The sequence below is a fragment of the Equus quagga genome, chromosome 4 (assembly GCF_021613505.1).
Source record: "Equus quagga isolate Etosha38 chromosome 4, UCLA_HA_Equagga_1.0, whole genome shotgun sequence".
NCBI classification, from domain to species: domain Eukaryota; kingdom Metazoa; phylum Chordata; class Mammalia; order Perissodactyla; family Equidae; genus Equus; species Equus quagga.
The window spans coordinates 1,732,411-1,746,340 of record NC_060270.1 but is presented as its reverse complement, the minus strand read 5'-3'; positions in this window follow the sequence as shown (position 1 = coordinate 1,746,340).

The window sequence follows — 13,930 nt, the reverse complement described above, 5'->3', positions numbered from 1 at the left end:
TTTCTGGCATTGTAATCAGTTTCTGAGTGGAAGTAGCAATCGTCATTTGAATAAATTGTTGACTTTCTTGTAAAATGCTGTCTTAAATAGCCCTTTGTAAAATGGCTCTGGCTGTTACTCATTTGTTCTCATTAAATGACGTGGAGACAATCCTGAATATCTAATAATAAAACATGATTTTAATTAGATTTCCAGTTCTCTTTGTGCCTCTACACAGATATTTTACATTCCACTCTCCCATCTTGTCTTTCTCACACTAGAGCTGTTATGTTTCTGTGTCTTTGACATATGTTTAATGATTATAGCTTCAACATTTTTGAGCTGAATAAAGAAGCTTCGTCAGACAACTGCTACTGGTAACATATGTTTTATCTCTATGAAGAATGCTGTTCACTGACTATTTGTTCCAGTTTTATATAACTTTGTATATCAAATTATATGCAAATAACGTACTCTAAAATGGAATATCTCATTTTAAAAGAAGAGTTGTTATTTATAACTGAGATATTGGTTAACCAAGCAATTTATATCTTGTATTTTAACATCCATAATAGTTGCCATAGTTTTTATTTGATTGCCTGGAAATCACTGTATTTTTCATCAATTCGACATTTCTAATAGGTTCTATGAATACATTTGTTGTTACTGCCACTGAGTGGATTCTGACTCCTAGAGACCTCCCGTGCAGCAGAGGGAAACTCTGCCGGATCTTTTTTGTGCCATCCTCTCCTCTTCCAGCGCTCCATCACACAATGCTTCCCTGCTATTCCTAGGGTTTTCACGGACAGTTTTGTCAGGAATGGGTGTCCAGGTATTTCTTCCTAGTCTGTCTTAGTCTGGAAGCTCCACTGAAACCTGTCCACCATGGGCGACCCTGCTGGTATTTGAAATCCTGGTGGCATATCTTTCAGCATCACAGCAATACGCAGCTGCCACAGTATGACAACTAACTGACTGGTGGTGTGGTTCCCTGCCTGGGAAATGAACTCGAGCTGCTGAATCTTAACCACTAGACCACGAGGGCTGGCTCTCTCCATATAAACATATATTTATTACACATGTATGGCTGTGTGTGTGCATTTACACACACATAAATACAAATTTAATAGACAACTGACCAGTGCAATAATCTTGTGACATATGTATGTATTCATACACGCATAAGCACATACACATATGTGTGTGTGTGTGTGTGTGTGTGTGTATTCATGGTGGCCATAGTGCCTTATTTTAAGACAGGAGCGACCAGCATACATATTAAAGTGCAATCAACTTTTTGACCACCAGGGCTGGCTATTGATCCATAGATTCATAGAAATTGAGTTATTAACTAAGTTGTTTACCTGATTAATTAAGAGATGTGTCACTTCCTTCCCAGTACTGTGCATTTTTCAATATACCAACCTCTCCAACACGTGGATCTTTTTTGATGGATTAATGAATTAATGAATGGATTAATATATATATAAGAAAGCCTGCTCTTTTCTGTCTCTTTGAGATAGAGCAAACATGTTTACCCAAAAGCAAAAACAAAACAAAATTAACAAAAACTAATTTACTAAATTTATGTGGCCAGCTCGCTAAGCATCCAGATTTAACTATGAAATACAACATTAACAGCAAGACTTTAAGAAAAATAAAGTTGTGAATTTGTAACCAATTGTGAGTTATAACAAATCTTCCGAAGTAAACATCTAACATGAAGCACTGCGGTTACACGTGCACTTAAAATTTATGTGTAGATATTAATTCATATAGACACACATGCAAACACACACTTGTGTATATGTTCTGCTGTTCTTCAAAAAGCTTTCTCTATGGTTTCTCTACCATCCCCTCTACCATCTTGCAGAAATGAGCTGTACACAAAGTATCCAGTTTGTTCTTAAAAGAACACAATCAGAATATGACACTCTTACTGAAAGCCGTTCAAAGATTGACTCTCCCACTTAGAATAAAATAAAACCTCCTTAGCCAGTGCATTGACTTGCTAGGACTTCTATAACAAAGTACCACATACCAGATGGCATAAACACAGAAATAAATTTCTCACAGTCCTGCAGGCTGCAAGTCTGAGACCCAGATGTGAGCGGGCTTGGTTTCCTCTGAGGCCTCTCTCTCTGGCACGTGGACGGCTGTCTTCATGTTCGCATGGTCTTCCCTCTATGTGAATGTCTGTGTCCTAATTTCCACTTCTTATAAGGACACCAGTCGTAATGAGTTAGAGTCTGCCCTAATGCCCTCATTTTTACCTAATTTCGTCGTATAGACCCTATCTTCAGATGTAGTAACATCTGCGATATTGGCAGTTAAGACTTCGGCATGTGATTCTGAGGGGATGCAGTCCAGCCCGTTAACAGCCATGACACAAAGGTCCAAGTGACCTGAGCTCTGTCTTCCTGGACCATTCTGTCCCCGTCAAAAGAAAATTCAGAGAGCTTTCCTCAATATGAACATTTGATTGAGTGAGAAACAAACTGTTGACAGACAGGGAGACTTCAAACATGAAACTGTATGAAGTTCAGAGGCTTGAGGTTACAAGATGGCTTATAGAGGGAAAATGACAAAGTTGTCTAATCTTTACAGTTATTGGTTATTACAAGGAGAGTTTCCAGAAGGCAGGGAATTGGTTAAAAGTGCTTATTTTGTACCATTTTAGGAAGGTGACAAGTTTCATTTATGATTATCAGAAGCATTTGCAAGAAATAACCTAAGCCTTGCTTACGTTTATGAAATTAGGTAGACTAAGTTTTGCTTATACGGCTTAAATGGTTTTGTCTGCTCAAGGGATCTTCAAGCCTGGTCTCCACTTAGTTTTATTTTAACATCCCCTCCCCACTCTGGTCCATGTACAGACACCCTACACTTCTTTTTGGTTTTTCAAATACTTAAGCCTATTTCCGCCTTGTCACCATTTCCTCTGCCATAAAAGTTCTTCACAGTGATATTGATTTTGCAAGACTAGTTCCTTCCTTAAAATTTCAATTTAAATGTCACTCTTAAGATAGGCCTTCCATAATAACAACCAAAGCAGAAATCGCTGTCTACCATAAGACTACTTTAACTTTCCACATAACACTTACACTTTCCGAAATTTTCTTTCTCAGTTATGTGTTAAATTCTCTTCTGTCAATTGAATATAAGGAAAGACAGCGAGAGAGAGAGGCAGAGAGAGAGACAGAAAGTTTTTTTTCTCATGTCCATGCCTGAATTCTTGGTAAATAGAAAAATCCCTGGCACGTGGAAGGTAGAGAATAAATCCCTATTTATTTTATGACTTGAATGAATTCATGAACAGATTAATATAATTAAAATGGATCACCTTGGTTAGCACATGTTGAAAATTACTTATTTCTTATTTTTAATTAATAAATCATTTAGATAGAATAGATATAACACAGACAACGTTTGATAAACAGTTAAAATTTTATATTGATTTTTACATTTTTAAAAGTCATTCACTAATTAGCATTACAACAGTATCTTTATGAATTAGTTTCGTCAGGTGTTATTTCCTCCATTTAAAAACAAACAAACATGAGACTCACAGATTTCCAATTAAGTGCTATGGTCATGTATTAGAAGTTCGAAAAATCAGGACTTAAACTTCATGTCCTGCTTCAAAATTGAGCGCCTATTGCCCTGTTAAATGCCCTTCCTTACACCTGTGGAGGTGCAGTTACTCTCTCAATAATATTGCTGCATATTGACAATGGATTTGAAGAAAATGGTTCTGCTTTTATTGCTTATTTCAGAACAATGGTACTAAGAGTGTAGGATACACACTAGGCAGGAAGGGTGGCTGTACGGATAGAAGTTGGTGTGAAGTTAATGGGAGGAAAAGAATGCTAACCTTTCTGAGTACACACTAATTTCTTCAATGAGTATGTAGGATTCTTCCACAATGATAGACTCTAGGAATGCAAATGGCGACTGAGACACAGCTGCAGCTCCAAATGGCTCACATTGGAAGCGCTATAATAAGACAAATCATAGGTTTGTTTTTAAAAGAGGAAACTGGGAAAGTACTTATATGAGATAAGGAGCCATTCTTCTCATAATGAAGCAAATGCCAAGCAGATTTTCTGACAACTCTTTTGGTTCTTGTACCTTCAACGTGTGCTCCATGATTCCAGCTTAGATAGTGTTGGACTGGTCACGATTAAAGCTTGTAGGACCTGAGATGCCATGTTATTAGGCTGTTAATCTTGAATACGCAAAAATTCGGTGGACTTCTCCAGTTACGAAGAGGATGTGAAAATTCTCAGAATGTTAAAAGTTATCTTTTATAAAGATACTGATAACTATACATTTTTATCATTTTGTTTTTGTTTTTCCCTAGCAAAAAGAGGGATGAAGCCCTGTCAATTCGAATACTATCTGTAACTGCTTATTCTTCCTGCCTAGTAGCACCTCCCCAAGTAGGAACATGGGCAAACTAGTTCTTGGTTCTGTGGTTCAAGATATATTCACCTAAACTTTAATTCCAAAATCTGTTCATATAGTTTCCATAGGTGATTAAAAATCTGGAAAGCAACATTACTAAAGCTGCCATTTTCATGTGATTTTGTTAAATCAGAAAGCTATTAATTTTCCACAAATACATTTTTAGTGGATATGTACTTTAAATTGGACACAAATATAAACACTAACCCTAAAATTTGCTTTAATATTCATACCAAAGCAGAAAGGTAATATCAGTGTTTAGTTTTGCATGCATTAGTCTTCTGATTCACAAAGGACTTCTTCAGATACTGATTTTATTACCACCTAAGTATTAAAATTTCAAAAAGAACAAATCTAGATCCTTGCTTAAATCAGCATGCTCCATAATATTAAAATCTAATGATAGTCTATGAAATAATTTTATTTTATTTTTCCAATTCTATTTATTAACGTTTCTCACATGACTTCACCAAATTCTAAGTATAAAGTGGATTTCTAACTCAAGATTTGTTTCTGTGTATTGATCATCCATCATTGTCACTATTCATAGTATCACTTTTCCTTAAGATGTTTCTACAATAGCTGATAATGTTTAACAGCAAATACAAAAAACAAAACAAAGCAAAACAAACAAAAATTGTCAACATAACAGAATGACTGTCTCCATTTGGGATTAGATGCAGCTGTGGCAATAAGACTATAGTCTGTGAACGATTACATAGGAAACAAACCTGGAAAGGCAAATCACAAATGACTGAAATGTACTTCAAGGAGATTACCACTTCCAAAGCATGTATAGAATTATGGCTATGTACTCTGGTTTAAATAAGTGACACAATACTGCCCAGTAAACTACAAATGCCCTTTTAGAACAAGGAATTGGAAATGTGAAGCAATCTTTAATGGTAATTCTATTTTCCATTGTAAGTAACACACAGGAAGGTGACATCGTCTGCTGTCTGAAGACCATCAGGGATAAGTACAGGTACACAGAGCAAGAGGGCTGGCTTATCTCAGGACATTCCCTGTGGACCATGGTCTGCTTTCATCTTTATGGGTCCATAAATTCAGTGAGAGATAAGCTAAGAGCCTATGAATGCAATAACAATAATAATATGGTGATAACACAGCCGACTGTGGAACAATCCATGATAAACAAACTCACTCAAAAAATGGTGCATGTAAAGACTTCTGCTTCTAACCAAGATGCAGCAAAAAGGATTGGATTTGTCTTCACACGTAAAGCAATTTAAAAACTGAACAAAATATTTAACCATTAACGATGACATTATAACTGTATTTTAATGGTTCAAAAAGATAAATGAAAGCTTGAATATATTAATTAGAAAAATGAAGTATATTGAAATAATCTATATAGAGATGAAACAGCATGTTAAATGTTGAAAAATAAAACATTAGTGAACTTTAAGACATAGTAATAGAAATGACCCAAGATGAAATACCAACAGAAAAAAGAAATACTGAAAATTAATAGATAATTGGTGAGATGTGACATAATTGTAACCAGATAATATACGTGTAATTTGAGTCCCCAGCCAGAGGAGAAAAACTAGGAGTGAATAAATACTTAAAAAATAATTGCCTTTTTTTTCAAATGTTATGTAAACTCTAAAAACACAGTTTTGAGAAGTTCAGTGAAGGCTAATCCTTACTAACATGGAAGAAATTATGCCAAGGCATATGGCAATAATTACTCAAACTAGGGAGAAAAAGAAAACCTTTGAGACCCACATGGTGGAATAGTGGTTATGTTCACTCGCTCCACTTCAGCAGCCCAGGGTTCTCAGTTTTGGATCCTGGGTGCAGACCTGGCACCATTCATCAAGCCATGCTGTGGTGGCATCCCACATAAAATAGGGGAAGATTGGCACAGATGTTAGCTCAGCGAAAGTCTTCCACTTAAAAAAAAAAAAATCTTATGAACAGCCAGAGAAAAAAGTCTTGTTACATCCACAAAACGAAAGATAATATTATTTTTTTGGTCACAAACAATGCAAACAGGAAGAGAGTGGAGCAATATTTTTTAGTCCAAAAGAGGAAAACCGACTGTCAACTCAAAATTCCATAACCAGTGTAAAAAATTTCAAAACTCTAGACAAAGCTGAACCTCTTTCAGACATGCACAAGCTGAAAGAATTCATCACCAACAGACCCACACTGCAGGAGATGTTAAAGGACATCCTTCAGACAGAAGGAATATGATACCAGATAGAAGTACAAATCAAAAGAGAGAAATGAAGAGAACCAGAAATGGCATCTATGCTGGTAAACACATACAACTGCTCTTCTTATATTTAGCTTTCTTTACATAATTGACTAGGTAACTAATAATATAAATGCAGTGTGGAGTTTATAAAATACGTAGAGGTAAAACATAATTGCAGGAAGACTGGGAGCTGAGTAACAAAAGTCTGTTGTTGTAAGGTTTTTATTCTATATGTGAAGTGGTATGCTATCACTTGAACTTAGATTGTGATAAGTTAAAGATGCATACTATATTACCAAGCATTTGCTTTTCCCTCTGCATGCGAATTGCCTTCCTCCCCTCTGAAGTCCCAAACCATTACCCACAACATTCTCCTTTGTTCTTAGCTGAAGATGGTATTTAAGGTGGTGGCTTCTGCTTTTTTGGCCAGTTACTCAGTTTTCCTGAGCCTCTCCCATGTAGACAGTTTATTAAACTTTGTTTGATTTTCACCTGTTTAAAAAAAACATGTACACTGTATTAGTGAGAGTTCTCCAGAGAGACAGAACCTACAGGATGTGTGTGTCCATGTAGGAGGAGAGAAATTGAGAGCGAGTGAGGGGGAAGGGAGACAGCTTCATGGTGAGGAATTGGTTCACACCATTGTGGAGGCTTGGTGAGGAGGCTGGCAGAGTGGAGACCAGAGAAGAGCTTCAGCCCAAATCCAAAGGCAGTCTCCTGGCAGAATTCCTTCTTACTTAGGAGAGGCCAGTCTTTGTTTTATCAAGGCCTTCAACTGACTGGATGAGGCCCACTGACATCATGCAGGGTAATCTGCTTTACTCAAAGTTCATTGATTTAGATATTAGGCTCATCCAGAAAACTCAATCATAGAAATATTCAGAATAATGTTTGACCAAATATCTGGGCAACACGCACCAGTCAATTAACACATATGCTGTAACTTTCTCATATGCTATAACCTAAGTCACCCACTAAAACAACACCCCATCAAAACGTACAGTTAAAAAGACAACAGAGCTTAACGCTATTGACCTGTACACTTAAAAATGGTTAAAATAGGAAATTTTGTGTTATGTGTTTTCCATCACAATTACAAATTAAAAATAACAACAAAGGAGCAGCTGGCCCAGTGGCATAGTGGCTAAGTTTGTATGCTCCACTTTGGTGGCCCGGTGTTTGCAGGTTCAGATCCTGGGCCTGGACGTATCACCACTCGTCAAGCCATGCTGTGGCAGCATCCCACATAAAATAGAGGAAGATTGGCACAGATGTTAGCTCAGCAGCAATCTTTCTCAAGCAAAAAGTAGAGGATTGGCAACAGATATTAGCTCAGGCCCAATCTTCCTCACACATACACAGAAACTAACAACAAAGGAGATACAATGAGAAACTGAAAAATGATTAATTAACCCAAAATAGGCAGAAAAAGAGGGCAAAGTCCAGACAGGACAAATAGAAACCAAATGCAACATAGTCGATTTAATATAACTACGTCAGTAGTCACATTAAATTATAAATATAACAAACTAAATTATAAACACGACAAGTAAAGGACAGATATTGTCATATTGGATTAACAAGCAAATAAGCAAAAAAGCTAGACCTAACTATACAATGCCCACAAGAAAGTCATGTTAAATAGAAAGACATCCACAGATTAAGAGTAAGAAAAAGACATACAGTGTTGACAGCAACCTAGGGAAGCCGGAGGCCCTAAAGTAACAACAGGCGAAGTGGATTTCTGAGCAAAGAATATTACCAGAGGTAAAGAACGTCATTGTAACGATAAGGGATCAAATCACTAAAAGAACATAACAGTTGCAAATATCTACGTACCTTGGATAAGAGTTTAAAAGTTCACACTGAGTGAGTTGTGAACAGACAGAGAGAAATCCTCAGTTATTGCTGGATGGCCAATATGCCTTCCTCAAATGCTGATGTAAGAATCAGACAGAAATGCAGTCAGCATACAGAAGACCTGGGCAACATTATTAACCAACTTGGCTTACCTGATACTTACAGAGCAATCCACCTCACAATAGCAGAATAAACATTCTTTTCATGGGCACACAAAATATTTGCCAAAATAGATCATATTCTGGACCATAACACAATTTCCTATGAATTTAAAATTATTCAAGTCATATGTAGCATGTTCTCTGTCAATAAAGAAATTAAATTTGAAATCAACAATAGAATGACACCTGGAAAATGTACCAATGTTAAAATATAAAAACACATTTCTTTTTTTTATGCTTTTTGGTGAGGAAGATTGGCCCTGAGCTACTATCTTTGGCCAATCTTCCTCTTTTTTTTTTCTTTCTCCATAAAGGCCCAGTACATAGTTGCATATCCCAGTTATAAGTCATTCTAGTTCTTCTATATGAGACACTGCCACAGAATGGCCTGACAAGCAGTGTGTAGGTCTGCACCCAGGAGCCAAACCAATGAACCCAAGGCTGACGAAGCAGAGCACATGAATTTAACCATTAGGCCATGGGGCCAGCCTCTAAAAACACATTTCTGAATAACCTATGGGCTAACTAAATAAAAATAAATTTTAAAACTAGGAAATTATTTTCAAATGCATTAAAATAAATTCAAAATATATACAAATTTGTGGGCTGCTCACCAACAGTATGTAGATAAATATTTATAGCACCAAATACCTAGAGTTAAAGAGAAAAACGTACAAAGCTCTCAAGTCAATGGCCTTATCTTCTACCTTACAAGCTCAAAAAAAATGTGGATGGAGGATGGGAGAAATGGATAAAGGGGTTACAAGGTACAAACTTCCAGTTGTAAAATGAATTGGTCCTGGGGATGTAGTGTAAAGCATGGTGACTACAGTTAATAATACTGTATTGCATATTTGAAAGTTGCCAAAAGAGTAGATCTTCAAAGTTTCATGACAAGAAAAAAAATTTTGTAAATATGAATGGTGACAAATGTTAACTAGACGACTTATGGTGAGCATTGTGCAATATGTACAAGTATTGAATCATTATGCTGTCACCTGAAACTAATATAATGTCATATGTTAATTACACCTCAATTTAAAAAGTGAATTAAACACAAAGTAAGGAGAAGACAGAAGAATAAAGATTAGAGTAAAAATCAATAAATTAGAAAACAAAATTAATAGAGAAAATCAAAATTGATCTTTGAGAAGCTTGATAAACTGATACAGTTCTTTCTAGTCTAATCTGGAAAAAAGAAAGAAAAAATCAAATTATCAATGTCAGAACTGAGAGCAATGGCATCACAGCAGTCTACAGATGGTGAAAGATTAATAACTGATCGTTATGACCAATCTTTGCTACAAAATTCAACAACATAGATGAAATGGATAAATTTCTTGAAAGACACAAACTATCACAGTTCACTTGAGAAGTAATAGATAACCTGAATATATTTGTTTAAAAATTGAATTTTTAGTTAAAAACTCTTCCACAAAGAAATTGAGTTCAGATGGATTCACTATGAATTCTATGAATTTTTAAGAAGAAATAATAACAATTCCACAAGAACTCTGGCAGAAAATTGAAAAAGAGGGAGTACTCCACAATTCTCTCTTTATGGCCAGGTTTACCTTGATATCAAAACAGAAGACATTACAAGGAGACATAACTAAAGACAAATAACCCCCATGGACAGAGTTGTAAATCTCCTAAGAAAATGTTGCAAATCATATCTAACCGTATAGAAAAGTGATGATACATCAGAACCAAGTTGGGTTTATTCTAGAAAAGCAAGTTTGGTTTACGTTTGAAATCTCTAAGATCAGGAACAAGACAAGGATGCCCACTGTTGCCATTTGTATTCATTACAGTACTGCTGGAAGTCTTAGTCAGTGCTATTAGGCACGACAAAGAAATAAAAAGCATCCAAGCCAGAAAGGAAGAATAAAATCATCTGTGTTTGCAGATGACGTAATGTTATATATAGAAAACCCTAAAGACCCCACCAAAAACTGTTAAAACTAATAAACTAATTCAGTAAAGCTGCAGCATGTCAAATCAACATACAAAAATCAGTAGCATTTCTATATACTAGTACTTAACTATGTGCAAAAGAATTAAGAAAACAGTCTCATTTACAATAGCATCAAAAAAAAAAAAGCAATCTGGGAATAAGTTTAACCAATGAGGTGAAAGATCTTTACACTGAAAACTACAAAACATTGATAAAAGAAATTGAAGAAGACACAAATAAATGGAAAGATATTCCATGTTCATGGATTGGACTAATTAATACTGTTAAAATGCCCATACTATCCAAAATGGTATACTGATTCAGAGCAATCCCTATCACAATTTCCAAAGCATTTTTCACATAAATAGAACAAACAATCCTAAAATTTATATAGAACCGCAAAAGATCTCAAATAGCCAAAGCAATCTTGAGCAAAAAGAACAAAGCTGGAGGTTTCACATTACCTGACTTCAAAATGCACTACAAAGTTATAGTTATTAAACCAGTATGTTACTGGTGTAAAAACAGACATAGAGACCAACGGAACAGAATAGAGAGCCCAGAGATAAACCCACACATTTATGATCAATTGATCTTAGACAAAGTTGCCAAGAACACATAATGGGGAAAGGACAGCCTCTTTAATACGTGGTGTTGGGAAAACTGGATATCTACACAAAGAAAAACAAAAGTAGACCTTAGCCCACACCATACACAAAAAGTAACTCAAAATGGATTAAAGACGTAAACGTAAGACCTGAAATTATAGAAGAAACTGTGGGGGAAAAGTATTTTAACATTGATCTGGGCAATGATTTTTTTGGATGTAATACTAAAAGCATAGGCCACCAATGCATAAATAGACAAATGGAATTGCATCACACTAAAAGGCTTCTGCACAGAAAAGTAAACAACCAACAAGATGAAAAGGCAACCGAGAGATTGGGAGAAAATAGTTGCAAAGTATATATCTGATAAGGGGTTAATATTCAAATATAAATTAGAACTCAACTCAATACCAAGAAAAAAAATAATCTGATTTTAAATGTGCAAAGAACTTGAATTTCTCAAAATAAAGACATACAAATGATCAAGTATATGAAAAAAATGCTCAATATCATTAATCATCAGGGGATACAAATCAAAAGCACAGTGAAATATCACCTCATACTTGTTAGAATGGCTATTATCAAACAGACAGAAGATAACAAGTGTTGGCAAGGATGTGGAGAGATGGGAACCCTTGTGCACTGTTGATGGGAATGTAAGCTGGTGCAGCCATTATGGAAAACAGTATGGCAGTTTCTCAAAAAATTACTGATAGAACTACTATAATCCAGCAATCCCACTTCTGAGTAATTATCCAAAAGAGATGAAATCAATATCTCAAAGAGAGATCTGCACTTTCAATTCATTGCAGCATTATTCATAGTAGCCAAGACATGGATCAATGTAAGTGTCAATTGATGGATGAGTGGGTGAAGAAAACGTGGTATATACACAAAGGAATATTATTCATCCTTAAAACAGGAGGAAATTTTCTTATTTGTAACAACATGGGTGAACTCGGAGGATATTATGCTAAGTGAAATAAACCAGGCACAGAAAGATGAATATTGCATGATCTTGTTTGCATGTGGAATCTAAAAAAGTTGAACTCATAGAAGCAGAAAGTAGCACAGGGTTGCTAAAGGTTAGGGAGTGGAGGAAATGGGGAGATGTTGGTCAAAAGGTACAGTGTTTCAGTAATGCAGGGTGAAAAATTCTGGAGGTGTAATGTACAACATGATGACTACGTATAGTTAATAGGACTATATTGTATACTTCAAAGTTACTGAGTGAAGATCTTACACTTTTATTTTTAAAGATTGACACCTGAGCTAACATCTGTTGCTGATCTTCGTTTTTTTTTTTTTTCCTCTTATCCCCAAAACCCCTCAATACATGGTTGTACACTTGAGTTGTAGGTCTTTCTGGTTGTGCTATGTGGGACGCCACCTCAGCTTGGCCTGATCAGCAGTGCCATGTCCGTGCCCAGGATCTAAATGGGCAAAACCCTGGGCTACTGAAGCGGAGTGTGCAAACTTAACCACTCCGCCACAGGCCCGGGTCCTGAGTGAAGATCTTAAATGTTCTCACCACACACACAAAAATAATAACTTTGTGAAGAGATATGTTAATTAGCTGGATTGTAGTAATCATTTCACAAGGCATTCAAATATCAAAACATCAGAGGCCATCCTGTGGCTGAGTGGTTAAGTTCACATACTCTGTGTCAGTGGCCCAGGGTTCACCAGTTTGGATCCTGGGCGCGGACCTGGGCAACGCTCATCAAGCCATCCTAAGGCAGCATCCCACATAGAAGAACTGGAATGGCCTACAGCTAGGATACACAACTATGAACTGGGATTTGGGAAGACAAAAATAAACATCACATTGTACACAATAAATATGTACAAATTTTGTTTATCAATTATTCTTCATTAAGCCAGAACAAAAGAAAATCAATCAGTGCAATTCGCTATATTAACAAACAAGCAAACAAAAACAAAGAACGTATGACCATTTCATTAAATACTCTTAAAGCATTTGACAAAATTCAACATGTGTTTCTAATAAAAATGCTCAGAAAACTGAGGATATGAGAGAACTTCCTCAACTTGATAAAAAGTATATACAAAAATTTATAGCTAATATCATTTTAATGGTAAAATTGCGTTTTTTGTAATACAGATTTTTGTGAATTGAAAACTTTGTATTATTATAAAAAATTTCTTTATATATTGAAACATGGGCTTTTAAAACAGTATTACAATATTTTAAAATTATTCTTTGCTTTTATTTTTTTATAATAGTTTTTACCTTACAAATATTTTAAATTTTATCTTTTCACTCTATAGTTTATTGTTTTTACACATTTTTCCTATGATCCTATTCTTAAAAAAAAAAAAAACTAACATGTAAGTAGAAAATGTGCCTTAACTTTTTTCCAGTATATTTTCGGTTACCTTTGGTTTGCTTCACATCCACTTTTACATCCATCTGAAATTTAGATGCATGGCTCAAGGAGAAATGTAGTCTTACTTTACCTTTAAATTGTCAACCAATTTTACCAGCAATATTTATCAAATAATGTGTTACACTCAAATTTACTTGAAAAGTCAACTCATCTTTCTTATGTAGTAACTTATTAGATATCTCCTAAGTTACTACAGAAACTTACATTTTTTCATTATATTTAAATAAATTAAGACTACATGTATGCGTCTGTGTGTGCAT